General features: G+C 39.8%; 1 pseudogene; it reads left to right on the top strand.

Moving 5' to 3' along the window:
- The first annotated feature begins 3,271 nt into the window (after positions 1 to 3,271).
- Positions 3,272 to 4,206, top strand: LOC129681909 (aldose reductase-related protein 2-like; annotated as a pseudogene).
- The last annotated feature ends 14,699 nt before the right edge of the window (positions 4,207 to 18,905 follow it).

Below are 18,905 nucleotides of genomic sequence, written 5' to 3'. Positions count from 1 at the left end.
TAAGGCTGCTACCCCCTCAGGGGGGAGGTGATCAAAGAGCCAGCCACTGAGTTCATGTCAAAGACAGCCCCTATTCCCCCTACTATGGTACCCATTTGGAGACTGAGCTGCCATGGGATTACATCTGTGCAAGGGTTCTAGGTTATCTCCATGGTTGGAGTATCAGTCTCAGAAAAAACCCCTAAGCCCAGAGTTTTGGTTCTGTTGTTCTTGTGGAGCTCCAGAACTTTCCAGGTCCTTCTATCTCTCCTTTCTTTTATAAGATTCCTTGCACTCTGCCCAAAGTTTGGCTATGAATGTTAGCATCTGCTTTAATACCTTCCTGGGTAGAGTCTTTCAGAGGCCCTCTATGGTAGACTCCTGTCTTGTTCCTTGTTTTCACCTTCATCTGATGTCTACCCCATTTGCCTTTCTGAATGAAGATTGAGCATCTTTTCAACTTTATATGGAATAACAAGAAACCCAGAATTGCTAAAACAATCCCCTACAATAAAAGATCTTCTGGAGTATCTCCATCCCTGATCTCAAGCTGTACTATAGAGCAACAGTAATAAAAACTGCATGGTACTAGCATAGAAACAGGCTGGTGGATCAATGGAATCGAATAGAAGACCCAGAAATAAACCCACAAACTTATGGACACCTGATTTTGGACAAAGATGCCAAAACCATATAGTGGAAAAAAGATAGCATCTTCAACAAATCGTGCTGGTCTAACTGGATATCTACATGTAGAAAAATGCAAATAGATCCATAGTTATCACCCTGTACAAAACTAAAGTCTGAGTGGATCAGAGACCTCAATATAAAACGAGACACACTAAACATGTAAGAAAAAGTGGGGAAGAGCTTGAGTTCATTGGCACAGGAGAAAACTTCCTGAACAGAACACCAACAGCACAGGCTCTAAGATCAACAATCAATAAATGGGACCTCATGAAACTGAAAAGTTTCTGTAAAGCAAAGGACACTGTGGTCAGAACAAAATGACAGCCTACAGATTAGGAAAGGGACTTCACCAACTCTATATATGACAGAGGGCTAATATCCAGAATAAAGAACTCAAGAAGTTAAACAGCAAAAAATCAAGTAATCCAATTAAAAAATGGGGTACAGAGCTAAACAGAGAATTCTCAATAGAGGAATATCGAATGGCAGAGAAACACAGAAATACTCAACATCCTTAGTCATCAGGGAAATGCAAATCAAAACAACCCTAAGATTTCACTTTACACTCATCAGAATGGCTAAGATGAATAACTCAAATGACAACACATGCTGGAGAGGAGGTGGAGAAAGGGGAACCCTCCTCCATTGCTGGTGTGAATGTAAACTCGTACAACCGCTTTGGAAATCAATATGGTGCTTTCTCAGACAATTAAGATCCAGCTATAGCACTCCTAGGCATATATCCAAAAGATGCCCAAGTAAACAACAAGGACATTTGCTCAACTCTGTTCATAGCAGCTTTATTCATAATAGCCAGAATCTGGAAACAACCTAGATGTCCCTCAATTGAGGAATGGATACAAAAATTGTGATACATTTACACAATGCAATGCTACTCAGCAATTAAAAACAAAGGAAATCGTGAAATTTGCAGGAAAATGGTGGAAACCAGAAAAGATCATCCTGAGTGAGACACTGAAAGACACACATGGTCTATACTCACTTATAAGTGGATATTAGACATATAATACAGGATAATCATACTAAAATCTGTACACCTAAAGAAGCTAAGTTAGAAAGAGGACCCTGGGTAGGATACAAAGATACAATTTTTGAGGACAATCTAAAATGTACACATTTTGTGAAACCCTTTTAAAATTTTATTTATTATATTTTATGCATATGAATGTTTTGCATGCATATATGTATGTGTACCATTTGCATAGTTGTGGAGGCCAGTGGATCCCCTGGACCTGCAGTAACAGACACATATGAGCCTCATATAGGTGCTGGAATCAAACCTGAGTCATCTCCAAAGACAAGTGCTCTTAACTACTGAGCCAACTCTCTAGCTCCAACACACATTTTAATTGGGAAAGATAAAGCCTGAGGGTAATATAACCTCGGTTCATCTTGACCACAAAAAGAATAACTAAATGAGGAGAACATATTTTCCTAAATAAATCTTTGGATGTGATCCCAGAGAGGTGTGTGTATACTTGTCAGAAGTTGAAGGAACCAGTTATGGCTGATGCCAAGCATCAAAATGCCAGATAAAAAACTGCAAATGATTCAGCTAAAACTAATCACATAAAAAAAAAAAACTACTCAAAGCCTTCTCAAAGAGATCCATTAACCATCTTTTGAAAGGTGCAATAATTATTAGTCACTTGCAAAAAAAAATAAAAGCATGTTTTTATAATAGGCGGTATGTTCTAAATTCATGATGTTGAAAGGATAACTCATGATCAATGAAGTAATAAGCAAACAGATTTAAAAGGCTACCTCCATTCAAAATAATTGTGGGCAACTGGAAAGTCCATGGAATATCCCATCTTCTATATCCAGGGCTGCATGAATCAGAGCCCTGAAGTCATAATGGAATTTCTTCTAGTTTGAGCATTTAGAAGTTTGTAATCCTTGCCCTCTTGCCTGTAACAAGATGGTTGTACCTTCTCCATGAGGTCGTGGAGGTTTAAACATGAGTACTGGTACTTACTTCAGATGATTAAGCCAACACTTTCTCCAGTTTTGTAGGTAATGCTGAAATCTATGCCATGTATAGATTGGTTCTCTTTAATAGCACAAGAAATAGGACATCCAAGAGCCATTGAATTTAAAGTCAAAGAGACAGCTTAATGAATCATTTCTTGAGGTCAGAAAAAATTTTAATTATTATTTTTTATTTATTATAATTTATTCACTTTGTATTCCAGCTGTAGCCCCCTCTCTCCTCTCATGCCCTCCCAATCCCGCCCTCCCTAAACTTATTCAACCACTTTGGAAATCAATCTGGTCCTTGCACAGAAAATTAGAAATAGTGCTATCTCAAGATCCAGCTATACCACTCCTAGGCATATATCCAAAAGATGCTCAAGTGTACAAGGACATTTGCTCAACCATGTTTGTAGAAACTTTATTCATAATAGCCAGAATCTGAAAACAACCCAGATGGCCCTCAACAGATGTCAGAAAGTTTTAAGAAGAAAATCTTTAAATAATTTATTTTACTCTATCCTTCTTTAAGTTTAAGGAGGCCTCTACCAGCCTCCTTAACCAAGACACAGACATCTGCTTTCTTAGAGAGATTTTGGTAGCAACCATGGCCACCTTCGTGGAGCTCAGTACTGAAGACAAGATGCCCACCATGGGCCTGAGCACCTGGAAGTCTCCCCCAGGCCATGTCAAAGAAGCTATGAAGGTGGCCACTGATGCCAGATATTGCCATATTGACTGTGAATGTGCATATAACAACAAGAATGAAGTTGGAGAAGCCAGCCGAGAAAAGATCAAAGAGAAAGTTGTGATTCGAGAGGACCTTTTCATTTTCAGCTAGTTGTGGCCCACTTGATTTGAGAGAAAAAGTTTGCTAAAGGAAGCCTTTCAGATCTGAAGCTCTTTGGACCTCTGTCTTATTCACTGGCCACAGGGACTTCAGCTGGAAAAGGACTTATTCCCCAAAGATGATGAAGGCAATATCCTCACCAATAAAATAACGTTCTTGGATGCCTGAGAGGGCATGGAGGAATTGGTCAGCCAGGACCTGGTAGTCTCCAACTTCAACCATTTCCAGATTGAAAGGCTCCTGAGCAAACCTGGACTGAAACATAAGCCAGTGACCAAACAGGTCGAATGCCATCCACACCTCACTCAGGAAAAACTGATCCAGTACCATCACTCCAAGGACATCACTTTCACAGCCTACAGTCCCCTGGGCTTCCCAGGCAGGCCTTGGGCCAAGCCAGAGGACCCTAAGCTTAAATAGATTGTTGCAAAGCACACACACACACACACACACACACACACACACACACACACAAACTCAGCCCATATTGTGGTTAGGTTCCACATCCAGAGGAATGTGGTGGTGATTCCCAAGTCTGTGACAACAGCATGAATACATGAGGACTTTCAGATCTTTGACTTCCAGTAGAGTGATGAGGAGATGGCCACTATCTCAGCTTCAACAGAAATAGGAGGGCTTTCCTTCTGCCTGGGACTGTAAGCATGGAAGACTATCCCTCCAATGCAGAATAATAAAGCTGAATCACCTGAGGAGACTTCCTCTTCGCCAATGCAACCTCTGTCCTGGAGTCCTATCTAAGCTAAGCCCACCTGACGTTAAACTGGGTTTAAATCCTCATGTTGAACCAGGGACAGACTGTTGCAAGGAACTGTGACTCAGAGAAGCAAATGGACATTTCTTTCACTAATTTGTTCTGACTAAATGTTTGGAAAAACAAAACAAAACAGGAATTCTGGTAACATTTGAGAGCATAAAGATAAGATTAAAAAATCATAACATTAACAAATAAAAATCTGTATTTCGTCAGTTGCATCAATTGTCATAAAAGTAATATACAGGTCAATTGCTATGACAGATAATTTAAAAAATCAGAATTATAGACTTGTCTGCTCTTGTTATAATTGGTGAACAAAGAAAAATAAGTCAAATAAGAAAAAAACTCTATGAGTTTTCATTTTCTAATTTACGACATTTATCATAGATGTCTCATGAAAAGCCTGACATTAATTGCTGTGGCTTTAAAATCCAAATGGACAAACAACTCAAATGGAGAAGACAAGGTGGACTTCTTTAACAGGCACCAGGAGTACTTAATGCTTTCAAATGAACTTCCTGGTTAGTTAATGTAGCCCATTTTCTCTGGAAAATGAGCTCAAACACAATCAGTCATTTTTATATAGGCTGTTTTTTGTTTTTTTTCTGGCATCTTTCATCATATTCTCATAGAACACTACTGGTAATACTATGTTTTTAGTGCAATTATCTACATTTTTGATTGACAAGGATAAAAGATACTCAGTTGCTCTAATTTCTGCTGTGATAAAATTTCCCGAGAAAAAGCAATTTTGGGGAGGAAATGTTCTGTTAGCTTACAGCTCCAGGTTGTAGCCCACCATTGTCAGGAAGTCAAAGCAGGAACTTGAAGTAGGTAGTCACATCCACAGTAAAGAGCTGACAGAGACGAATATGCACGTGCCTAGTGCTCAGCTTCCTTTCTCTATGTTTACACAATTCAGGACCTAGGGAATGAGGCTACCTACTTTTATGCTGGGTCATTCAACATCAAGTAACATAATCCAGACATATACCCACAGATCAACCTACTGTATACAGCCCATCCAATGTCTTCTCTTTCCAGGGGGTCCTAGACTGTGTCAAGTTGCATTAAAACTAACCATCAGATGCTGAGACTTATGGGCAACCTTTGGGCAGAATGCCGGGAATCTTATGAAAGACGTGGGAAACAGTAACATCAGGAGAAGACAGCAACTCCACAAGGAGAGCAACAGAACCAAAAAATCTGAGCACAGGAGTCTTTCCTGAGAATGATACTCCAACCAAGGACTATGTATGGAGATAACCTAGGACCCCTGCACAGATGTAGCCCATGGCAGTTCAGTATCCAAGTGGGTTCCATTGTAATAGGAACAGGGACTGTCTCTGACATGAACTGATTGGCCTGCTCTTTAATCACCTCCCCTTGAGGGGGGAGCAACTTTTTCAAGCCACAGAAGAAGACAATGCAGCCACTCATGATGAGACCTAATTGACTAGGATCAGAAGGAAGGAAAAGAAGATCTCCCCTATCAGTGGACTTGGGGAGGGACATGCATGCAGAGGGTGGAGGAAAGGAGGGATTGGGACAGGAGGAGGGAGGGAACCACAGGGGGGATACAAAGTGAATAAAGTGTAATTAATAAAGAATTTTAAAAAGAAAAAAAAGAAGAAATATTAACAGAAAACCTAACCATCAGGTTGTAAATATTGACAGCCCATCCTCCTCTCCTCTGGCCATTAGGAACCCAGCATTTAGTCATATGATATTTTCCCTTCTTGTTTTCTAAGAGAGGCCCTAGGGTTTGCTGTGGGCCTTGAGTTGTAGATTTGATATGGGGTAATTGAAAGACATGTCTGAAGACTTCTGAAGTTCAATGAATGTTAAAAAATGAATGTTTGAAGACAGGGATGAGAACTATCTGAAAAAAGAAAAAGAAGAAGAAACTTTTTATTTTATTTTAATTCTTTATTAATTACACTTTATTCACTTTGTATCCCCCCTGTGGTTCACTCCCTCCTCCCATCCCAATCACTTCCTTCCTCCACCCTCTGCATGCATGCCCATCCCCAAGTCCACTGATAGGGAAGGACTTCTGATCCTAGTCAATTAGGTCTCATCAGGAGTGGCTGCATTGTCTTCTTCTGTGGCCTGGTAATGCTGCTTCCCCCTCAGGGGAGGTAATTAAAGAGCAGGCCAATCAGTTCATATCAGAGACAGTCCCTGTTCCTATTACTATGGAACCCACTTGGGTACTGAACTGCCATGGGCTACATTTATGCAGGGGTCCTAGGTTATTTCCATTCATGGTCCTTGGTTGGAGTATCAGTCTCAGGACAGACTCCTGTGCTCAGATTTTTTGATTCTGTTGTTCTCCCTGTGGAGTTCTGTTCTCTCCAGATCTTACTGTTTCCCACTTCTTTCATAAGATTCCCTGTACTCTGCCCAAAGGTTGCCCATAAGTCTCAGCATCTGCATTGATAGTCTGCAGGGCAGAGCCTTTCAGAGGTCCTCTGTGTCAGGCTCCTGACTTGTTCCCTCTTTTCGCCTTCTTCTGATGTCCATCCTCTTTGCCTTTCTGGATAGGGACTGAGCATTTTAGCAAGAGTTCTCCCTTTTGACTAGTTTCAACTTTAAGAAAAGTATTATTAGACAGTAATGAAGAAGGCCAATTCAGAAAAGGGTTATGAGAAAATTTGATCTTGAGATTTCTCAGTGAAGGAAACACTGGGATCTTCAGAGAAGTTTACAGATCATAAATATTTTGTTTCAAAATAGAATAGTTTAAAAATATTTTTAAGAAGTGTTGGCTTGGGGCTGAAGAGATGGCTCAGTGGGTAAGAGGACTGTCTGCTCTTCTTAAAGACCCAAGTTCAATCCCCAGGACCCACATGGCAGCTCACAACTGTCTTTAACTCCAGTTCCAAGGGATTTGACACCTTCATGCTAATACACATAAAATAACAATAAATAAATAAAAAATTTAAAAAAAGAAGTGTTGGCTTAGTCTACAAATGGTCTTTTTCTTTGAATGTTTTTGAGAGCCTTCTCTTGTTATTGTAGATAGTTGACCACACTTCTAAATTTTGAAAAAAAATACAGAAACTATAATTTGAAAAGGTAAAAACTAACTTCATTGGATTATATTTATGTGCGAGGAAACTAGAAATAGACAGTAAAGAAGGGTGTCTAGGAAGAAAACACTCCAGGAAGAGACAAAACTAGGATTTGATAGCATATCTATGTGCTGCCAGTCTGTATATTTTTCCATTGTACACTGTAAGTTACCTTTTCACTGTTCACTAAAAACCAAAGGATTGCTGGTCAGTGAATGGAAAGTTGTCCACCTTTTACTGGTCAGCATATATGGGGAAACTCTACCAGCACCACGAATACCTGGAACAAAGGAAACAAGAATTTAAAAAGATAGAGCATAGATCAAGCCCATTCAGAAAGATGTACACATTCAGAGTCTGAATATTCTTTATAATACTTATGGAACACTTAAAATAACAGATCCTAATTGCACTTGGTGAGCTCCAAAAATGGAGAAGCAAATACATGCTTGCTATTTTCCACAAGAGAATGAAGGCAAACATTTAAAAATAATTATTTCTATCACTTCCCCATGGTGATAACACTTACCAGGCCACAGGGAAAGAGGATATGTTCAGTAAGGCTGCAACTTGATGAGCAGGGTGGATGGGAAAGGGTACTCCCCCTTTCTGAGGAGGAGGTCAAGGAGGAAGGGGAGGAAGAAAGAGTGGGACTGGGAGGGGAGGAGGGATGGGGCTACAATCAGGATGTAAAGAGAATAAAAAATTAGTTAATTAAATTTTAAAAATCTGTTATTTTTTTCGACTGCCTACAGATTGGGAAAGTATCTTCACCAACCCTATACCTGACAGAGGACTAATATCAGTACATATAAAGAACTCAAGAAGTTAAACAGCAACAAATCAAGTAATCCAATTAAAAAATTGAGTACAGAGCTAAACAGAGAATTCTCAATAGAGGAATATCGAATGGCAGAGAAACACTTAAAGAAATGTTCAATGTCCTTAGTCATAAGGGAAATGCAAATCAAAACGACCCTAAGATTTTATCCTACACCCATCAGAATGGCCAAGATCAAATCCTCAAGTGACAACACGTGCTGGAGAGGTTGTGGAGAAAGGGGAACCCTCCTCCACTGCTGGTGGGAACGTAAACTTGTACAACCACTTTGGAAATCAATCTGGCGCTTCCTCATACAACTAGGAATAGTGCTTCCTCAAGATCCAGCTATACCACTCCCAGGAATATACCCAAAAGAGTCTCAAGTACACAATAAGGACATTAACTCAACCACGTTTGTAGCAACTTTATTTGTAATAGCCAGAAGCTGGAAACAGCCCAGATGCCCCTCAACTGAAGAATGGATGCAGAAATTGTGGTATATCTACACAACGGAGTATTACTCTGCAATGAAAAATAAGGAAATCATGAAATTTACAGGTAAATGGTGGGATCTGGAAAAGATCATCCTGAGTGAGCTATCCCAGAAGCAGAAAGACACACACGGTATATACTCACTCATATAGACATATAATATAGGATAAACCTACTAAAATCTGTACACCTAAAGAAACTAATCAAGAGGGAGGACTCTTGCTAAAATGCTCAGTCCCTATCCAGATAGGCCGAGGATGGATGTCAGAAGGAGAAAAGAGGGAACAAGTCAGGAGCCTGACACAGAGGACCTCTGAAAAGCTCTGCCCTGCAGACTATCAAAGCAGATGCTGAGACTTATGGCCAAATGTTGGGCAGAGTGCAGGGAATTTTATGAAAGAAGTGGGAAACAGTAAGATCAGGAGAGGACAGGAACTCCACAAGGAGAGCAACAGAACCAAAAAATCTGAGCACAGGAGTCTTTCCTGAGAATGATACTCCAAGGACCATGCATGGAGATAACCTAAGACCCCTGCACAGATGTAGCCATGGCAGTTCAATGTCAAAGTGGGTTCCACAGTAATAGGAACAGGGACTGTCTCTGACATGAACTGATTGGCCTGCTCTTTAATCACCTTCCCTTGAGGGGGAGGCAGCCTTTTCAAGCCACAGAAGAAGACAATGCAGCCACTCCTGATGAGACCTAATTGACTAGGATCAGAAGGAAAGAAGAGAAGACCTCCCCTATCAGTGGACTTGGGGAGGGGCATGCATGCAGAGGGTGGAGGAAAGGAGGGATTGGGACAGGAGGAGGGAGGGAACCACAGGGGGGATACAAAGTGAATAAAGTGTAATTAATAAAGAATTTAAAAAAACTTTTTTTTCTTCAACTTCATATCAAAATTAAAATAGAAACCTAATCTTGTAATTGCAAAATAGTGATAAGAAAATCACTTTATAGAAAGGGAAGTGGAGGCACAGTTTCAATTAAGAGGGAAATGATGAGGAATTCATCTATTTGGGTTCTTTTATTTTTCTCAATTATTTTTAAAGCGAAATAAATTCCCGATGGGTTGAAGAATTAAATATACTTTAATTAAAATCTGGAGTGAGAAGTGTGGCAGAAGAGTTTGCAGGCTAACAGTACTTCCAAGGAAACAATCAGAACATGCACAAGCTAGAAGAAATCTGTTTTCAAGCCTCTTGGAATTGTGGAAGTAGAGTAATTGAGCCCAGGCAGAATTCCAGAGGAGAAGCCTCCATAGCAGACAGGAGCCCCCATTCTGCGTGCACCCTTTCCCTAAGAGTATTTTCAACCTAAACTGAGTAATGGTTCTGGGTTCTGGTCACTAGCAAGAAGCAGAGGAAGCCAACAAAACTGGTCTGGCTTAGACTGAAAACAAATTAAAGGTATTAAGGGCCATTTTCTCTTGAGTAGGATGGATAGAAAACTTGTCTGGCTTTCTCCTCAGGACATTTGCTGATTTACAAATGAGGTGGGGGAGGCTAAGACTTAGGAAAGAAAATATTCAAAACAAATGGGTCATTGGGTACTTTCCAAGTACTGAGGAGACAACCAGCAGAGTGTTGAACCCACCAGTTTTAACAGGCACCGGAAGTCAGCTCCAGATCTCAGCTCCAATAGGATACAGCGTAGTCACAGGGTCTCTGAGTACCTGAGGATTGCACTCTACCTATTGGTGTGATTTTGGTTCTAATGAACAGCGCTGACATTTAATTGTATGTCAACATGGCTAGGCTCTAGGTCCAAGTGGTCCAACATGAGACTGTATGTTTGGGTGATGCTATTCGGCAGCTCTGATTAATATATGTAGTCAATTGGCTTTAGATGGAAGAAATTACCCTTATAACATAGATTGGCTTCATCCACTAGGCCTTGAGATTCAAAACCGAGGGTTCCTAGAAAATTAATTCTGCCTCAAAACCATAACACGTTAATTCTGCCTTTGTAGGTCTCTGTGGGCATCTATAGATTTTTAGGCTCAGGACTGAGACTTCAGATCTTGCCTCTACTGCCAGCAAGCCGCCTATCCAAGAGAGGTTAGGTTCCCAGCCCAGCAGTCCTATGAACCAGTTCTTTAAAATACCTTCTCCTTCCGTCCTTCTCCGTAACCATTCCCCCACTTGGGTGCTTCTTAGGCTACAATAGAATCGTATCCCAATGAGCCATCAGTAAACGGAAACTGCACTTTATATGCCAAAAAATTTATTTTAGCTAGATCACCTTAAGTGTCATCATAACATGTTAGCCCGCAATAAGTCAAACTCACCTCACACAAGGCCTATTTTATAGCACAGTATTGGATATTTCGTGTAGCCTCTTTCATGTAGTAATGGAAGTGTAAGACAGAATGGGTCTATAGGTTAACTTTTCTACCACTGTAAAGCAAGAAAGTTCTCAGTTTAACCTATGTAAGTAGGGAACACTCTGAACATAGAAATGATAGGACCTGTCCCCAGTCCTAAGAAGCCCTATGAAAGGAAATACCTTAAAATATGTCCGAATTCTTTAGGTGCAAATAATGGTACGTTATTTGCCTACTCAGCAAAGGCAAAGCTGCTAAACAAGACGAAAATTACCATTTTTTTCAACATGAAATTCTTCAGGGCAATGATTAAACAGATCAAGTTAGTCATATTCAGGTTGACCTATTTAACCAACAGGTTCATTGCAGCGATTGGAGGACAAGCTGTAGAATCCACCAAACACAGCTGCTTAGACAGCTGCAGCACCACAGTGATTATTTTCAGACCAGAATGCTTACATTTTAATATAGTTTATAAAACATTTTACGTCTCATTTATACCAAAGACCACATTCATGTTAATTAATGTAAGACTATATTGTGGGGATAGATTCCATTTAAACAACAACAACAACAACAACAAAAAAGGTTTTAATCATTACATAATGAATGGCTGTGCAAAATTGAATTTTCATTCTGTGATGGCTATTCTTAATCATCAAATTGACCCTATTTGGAATGAACTACAATCTAGAGATAAAGAACACACTTGAGAGATTTTCTACTGTGTTTAAAGTGAACGAATACCACTTCTAGTCTGGACCTTTGAGGTAGGAAGACACACACCTTTGATCCTGATCTTAAGGCTTGAAGACACAGGCCTTTAATTCAGATCTTGAAGTGCAAAGACACGCCTTTAATCCAAATCTTGAAGCAGGAAGACACATCTTTACTATAGGCTGTATCTTCTGCTGTGGAGTCTATACATAGCAGGAAAGAATGTATAAAGAAGGAAGTTGTGCTCTTTGCTGCTTGCCCTTACCTTGTTTTCACTTCCATTCCTTCACTGGCATTGGAGCCTACTTCTTCAGGATTCCAGCATATATAGAAGACCAGCTGAAATATTGAGCCCTGTAAACTGAGCAACTACTAGAGTCTTGGATTTTCCATTCACAGCCAGCTATTGTTGGGTTAGCTGTTCTGCAGCCTGTAAGTCTTTCCAATAAATCCCATGTGTATATAAGTTAAAACACATATATAGAGATAGATATTTATTTTGTAAGTTCTGTGACTCTAAAAACCCTGACTAATACCCATTTTAAAGTAAAATTAATACCAATGCTAGGACTAAGTAGCAATGGTCATGTATCTCTTTCTGTGTTGTTTTTGAGCAGTACTGGAAATATAACGCAGGGTTTGGCCCACTCATAAGTATCTGATGGATCTTTATTGAGCCGAAACAGAAAATACTTTGTGAAAGCGTTTTAAAAAATCTTAAGAAGCCCTTACCTGGGTTAGCGGATGTTGCATAGGTTTATAAGTTATGGTAGGAGCCCTCTGGACCACCGCTCCCTTCATGCTTGCTCTTCTCCCTGAGTATTTTACCCTACCAAGCATTTGCTGTCTTATTTTTTCAATTTGGGAAACTGTATTTTCAAGTGTATGTATGTATTTACGTATGTATGTATATATGTATGTATGTATGTATGTATGTATGTATGTATGTATGTACGTGTGTATGTATGTATGTATGATCTATCCACATTCCAAACAACACACTGTCATGAATTCCTCACCCTGAAAGATTGTGATTAGAGAAGAGATGTTAGCAAAAGCAGATTTTCTTTAAGTGATTGTTCTTCTTAATGAAGATCAGGGCCAGAAAACAAGTTTTGTGTCACAGGCATTAATTTTGTATCTTTTCAGTAAATATTTGAATATGATCATATTACGGGTTTTAATGACTGCCTAGCATCTATAAATATTAATATGAGTTCTCTAAGATTTTGTCTAACAGTTCTTTTACAGAAAAGGCACAGTTCATTTATCAATTCAGAAACAAATCCAGTATGCGGCTGGGGGACTGGTGTACAGAAAGGAAGCAAAGCTTGCTGGCATATTGTTCTTACTTAAATTGAGCAATGTGTCTTCCAATCTATGGAAAACATGAGACTCCCAAGAAGGAGATGATACAAATGCATTAGAGATGGGTGCAACCTGATACTCCAAGCTCAGGAAGATGAGATGCTCAAGTTTACACAACTTCAACAGGCTCTTGGAGCAGGATGCTTGGTTAAATGTTATTTCTGGGGATTTTTGAGGAGTTTGTTTCCAGATGAGCATTTGAATAAATAAACTAAGAAGGCAAGTTACGGTTTTCAGTGTGGGTGGGCAGCATCCAATTCATTATGGACTGAAGTAAAGGAAGCTAGTTCAAGTTCTCGCTTATGGTTTGAATCATGATGTCATACCTTTTCCTGTCCCACATCAGGGGACACAACATTGGCTGTCTTAATTCAGGAGCTTTGACACTTAGACTGAGATCTACCACAAGTTCTCCATCTTGCTGACTGCTGATCATGGGACTTCTCAACTTCCCTTGTCACATGAGCCAACTCCTCATAATAAAACAAAATAAAATTCATGTTTTTTTTTTTTTGTATATGTGTAGTGCCGTTTCTCTAAGGAATCCTAATACACTGGATGAGAGAGGAGATGGAGAGAGAAATAAAATCAGGAGCAAGTAAAAAGACAGAAAAGAAGGGAGAGTCTTATTTATTTATTTAGATCTTTCTGAAAACTCCCTAAAACTGTCTTTCTTTCACCCTCCAATGCAAGTGACTCTCACTTCTCACCTTTCTAATTGCCCTTATCTTAAGATAATGCTTACATGAACCATAGCACATATATTCTGAAGTTACTTTCCAGTTTTTTACTTGGGGTTTATTATAACTGTTCACCAAAAGGCTCTACATTGACATCTTGGTCTTTTGTTGGTGGCATATTGAAAGGTGATTGGATCCCAAGTGCACAGACTTTATCAGACCTTTATTCCACTGATTAGTTTATAACGAGTGAGCTGTTAGGAGGTGGAGATGCATTAGGAGAAATAGGAAGTAGATTGTTGGACATGCTTTTCTAAAGAGTGTATATTGCCTTTGGCCCCCTCCTCTCCTTGCTGCTTCCTGGTCACCATGTGTGAGCAGATTCCCTGTGGCATATCCTCTCTACTGCCATGTTTGTGATAAGCCTTGTTCACCAGCCAGTCAGGCAATAAAAGCCCAAAACCCATGAATCATCAGGAAGCCTTTCCTCACTTACTTGATTTTTGTTGCAGGAGCAGAAAGAAGACTAACACAGAGAATCTCACTTGACTAAGAACTATATGAGACATCTTGGTTTCCTTCATCATTATGATCCTCAAAGTGGTTCCCAACACACTGTTAAACAATGGATTGGATAGGTGAGTTAATGAGTGAAAGCAGAAAGAAATTAATTGTGTTCATATTTAGCTTACCACTTATTATGCTTACCACTTATTATGTAGCTGAAGTCAAATGATTTCACAATCCTCCAGAACATATAAACTGAAGGATATTTCCTACCCAGGTTGTGAAGATAAAGAGATAAAGGACGTGTCTTCTTAAAAGGTTTGTGTATGAGGACATGACTTTCTTTTTTTTTATTTTTCCTTTTATTGAAAGTAGACTCTCTTCTCATACAACATATCCTGATTGTAGTTTCCCTCCCTCTACTCCTCTCAGTTTCTCCCTAATTTCCCTCCCCTTCAGATCCACTCTCTTTCTCTCATATATATATATATATATATATATATATATATATATATATATATATAACAGGCTTCTAACAGGCAACAACCAAACATGACAAAAATAAAATATAATAAGATAAAGCAAAAAAAAAATGTTTGCCATGGCAACCCAACAGGAGGAAAAGAGTCCCAAGTGCAGGCATAAGAGTCAGAGACCCATTCATTCTCACAGTCAAGAGTCTCATAGGAATATGAAGCTGAAAGCTACAATATATACACAGAGGACCTGGTGCAGACCCATGTAGTGCCTGTGCTTGTTGCTTCAGTCTCTGTGAGCTCAAATGCGCCTTGCTTGGTTTATTTAGAGGGCATTTTTCTCCTGATGTTTTCTGTCCCTTTTAACTCTTACACTCTCTGTCTCCTCTTCTATTGGGTTCCCTGAGTACATGACTTTCCATACAAGCAGTATTAAGAAGTGGAACTTCAGGGAAAGTGATTGATTATTTAATAAGGACACTGACTTCATCAATGGATCAATCATTTATTGAGAGATTAAAATTTGAATTGACTATTTAAAATATATATATATATTTTTACTCTCTGTCCACCTGCATGTGTCCTATGGCATGCACGGGGAGTTTAGGGCTCAACTGGAAGTAATTAGTTCTCTTCTTCTATCATACAGGCTTCAGGGATTGACCAAACATTCAGGTTTAGCAGTGCTTTTCCCCACTAAGCCATCTGCCCATCCCTTGCTCAGACTCTGTGGAAGGTGGAACTTCATTGTGAAGAAGTGCGTGTGTGTTCAAAAGAATATGTATGTCTTACACCTGTGTCTTTCCTGTGACTCTTCTTTGTTCCCTGACTGGAATAAGCTTTCCTCTGCCACACCTGCCACCATATTTATGCCTGGCCATGGGCCTTAAAGCAATAAAACCAGTTACTGACAGGCTGAAACCTCTGAACTAAATAGTGAACTGAAATAAATGTTCCCCTTAACTGACTCATGACAGGTATTTTGTTACAGGAATAAAAGGTCTGACTAATATGCATTTCCATAGTCCTGTGCAAAGATAGAATTACTTGTCTCATTGAATTAGCAGGGATGCTAATCTCCTGAAAGACTAATAACCCCTCTCTTCCCCCTCCCCTTTTTTTGAGATGGAGTCTTGGAGTCTCATTATGTGCTCCTGGTTGGCCTAGAACCTACTATGTAGAGCAGGGTGGCCTTGAATCCCAAGCATTAGGATTAAAGCTGGAAGCTACCAAGGTCAGCTCCTGCAACTTTTATGCAGAGTTCTCAAGTTTCAGAAACTATGATCTGATGATCCCAGACACGCGCTTCTTGACATCAGCACTAAATGTTCTCACATAATGCAAGTATGTAAATGGTGCCTGCTATCATTAAATACAAGGAAAATTAGTAATACAAAGAAAATTCAAAGAACAGACTAGTGGAGAAAGAATCCTGAAGATAGATAAAAGAAAAAAAGGCAGCTTCCTGTAGGGTGAGCCCAGGACTCACTATGAGGTCCTAGACATTAGGGCATCTCTGAAGCTGAAATTCATGAATCTCAAGCACCTTGCTGAAGACAACATCTTAGCCTTAAGAAATAGGAGAGTACTCTAAACACAGATACCCAGAAAAGATCTCCAGAGCTGAAACATCTACTATTACTGCTCACTCCTAAACCCTGGGGGTCTCAAGCAAGACTCCTAGGCAGAGATATTATTTGGGAGCAGAAAAACAAAAAGCAATCACTTAATGAAAGGAAGTTTTATGCTTTTATCTATTTCCTTACATTTTAAATTATTTCAAAAATTATCTATGACAGAGGACTAATTTTACATGGTATCCTGGAAAAGAAAATAATAGCCCAGCATGTACCTGACACCTGGCTAGGTCTCTGGGGTGTGTGTGGAGGGGAGTGTCTTTTTATTGCTATGGAAGCCCAGCTATGAAGAGACAAAAACTTACAGCTAGTCCTTTCTAAACCAAACCTGTGGTCAGAGCACTTGGCCAGAGGGCAGGAAATGGCATGAAAACATAACTTGGACTCAGCTGGCTTGTGACATCCAGAAAGAGATTATTAAGGGAAATCACAACGGGCACTTAGACAATTTGCATACGGTGCCAGCAAATTCACAACAGAAAAGTTTCTCTATTTTTTGAAGGACAAGAAAAAAATTAATTCTTTCACTGTTCTTTTTTCATAAACATTGGTTATGAAAATGTTTGGTTATTACTATTTTAAATTTGTGTATGTGTGTGTGTGTGTGTGTGTTGGGGGCTATGTGCATGTGAGGTGAAAATGCAGGCCAGAAGAGAGCCCCAGATCTCTTGGAACTGGAGGTTCAGGCCATTGTGAGCCAGCAGATACAGACAGTAGGAACTGAACTGAGTCGTCTTCCAGAGAAACATTCACTTTTAACCACTGAACCTCCTTTCAAGCCCTCCCTCTCCTTTCTTTGGTTTTTAGTATTTGGGTTTTTCTAGACATGGTGTCTCTGTGTAGCCTTGGCTGTCCTGGAATCACTTTGTAGACCAGACTGGCCTGGAACTGACGGAGATCTTCTTGCCCCACAGATGTGAGCCACCATGCCCAGCTTCAACCCCACCCCCCTTATAATTCTCAAATTTCGAAGCATGATGTAGAGTGGAGATGTATGAACAGCACGCAGGCTCTTTTCTTTCTAAGGTATGCCTCACTTTAAGAAACACAGTGTCTCAGAAAATGTAACATTCTTTAAGAGTAGCCATTTTGCTTTCTAAAGCGTAGTTTAGTTCAGGAATTTTATGGCTTCAGAGTTTCTATTCCTCAAAAACTTGCTTGGAATTACAACTTTGCAAAGTTTTGGAGCTGAAGAGAACACTGGAAGTCAGCACAGATCTGGGAAACATTGTTTGGGAAATGATGACTGAGGAAGATCACCTTGACACTTGTAAAATGAAATTTTACATGATTGATCATGTTTCTGACTGGTCAAAAACAGCTGAGGAAACTGCTCAATGGGGAAAGGGCTTGCTCTTCAAGTATGAGGTCCTGACTTCAGATTCCTAATGCTCATGGAAAAGACAGACATGGCAGCATACTTCTGTCATTCCAGAGCTTGGGTTTAGAGGCATATACCAAGGGCTTACTGCCTAGTCAACTAAGCCAAGACAGAGCTCCAGGTCTGATGGGACATGCTGTCTCATAACACGGTGGAAAAGCAACTGAAGAAGACATCTTGATGTCATCCTCCGGGCTCCACATCTGTCCACATGAGTGACAATATTCACACACTTGTGTGTAAAGCATGACATAGTAGGGCTGGAGCAAGGAGCAGACTGAACACACCGATGGGATTTGAATCTCTTCCTAGTTAACGGTTATTACTTTCTAGAAATATCCGTTAAAATGTTTTCAGGAGTCCTCTCCCTTTCCTTTTACGTGTCCCTTGTTCTGACACAATTTGGTAGTGACCTGTTACACTTGATAAGAACCTGAGCTAAACACCCCAGAAAAGAGGTGGGATCTGGAATGCGAGGGAAACTGGAATTCTCTCATTCTCCATGAGTACATTTCCATTTCTATTTCATAAGTCACAGCCTCAGCCAGGATAAAACCTGTGAGATCAGTGTTGTGATCTTTAACCTACCCAAAGCACTCACAGTGTTGTTACAAAGGCTACATGGTTACTAATGACACTTTGTAACACGTCCACAGTGAAGACTCTGACACATCCTCTTCTTGAACCCTGGACACCCAAGGAAGTACCGACTGTACTAATGAGTACTTTAGAGTACTGGTTCTAGAGTACTAGTACTCTGGAGTACTAGTTTAGGATACTAGTAGAGACTGTATCTACTAGTTAATTTTTGAGCTATCTATGGAACACCTGCTTCTTAAACACAGTCCCAGGAGCTAAGTACCAAGCTACACACAGGTTCAGGACTCTCTTCAAGAGGCTTCCACTTACACATTCTGTTTACACATTATTTATCAGAAATACATCAGTTGTGCTACTATGTATATGTTTAATATAATTTATTTTAAAAACATCCCAAACTATGTAATCTCTGACTTGTCTAATTTTTCCTTCAGAGTGGAAATGGTGAGAGGGAAATGCTCCTCTAGATAACTTTGTTTCTGCCTTTCTTCCATACTCCTTGTATCTTCTTTCTGTATTTTGCCCAGTATA

This window comes from Psammomys obesus, unplaced genomic scaffold (genome assembly GCF_907164565.1).
Source record: "Psammomys obesus unplaced genomic scaffold, mPsaObe1.curated_primary_1811, whole genome shotgun sequence".
Taxonomy (NCBI): domain Eukaryota; kingdom Metazoa; phylum Chordata; class Mammalia; order Rodentia; family Muridae; genus Psammomys; species Psammomys obesus.
The sequence above is the reverse complement of the archived record's forward strand: the minus strand, read 5'-3'. Positions and strand labels throughout refer to the sequence as shown.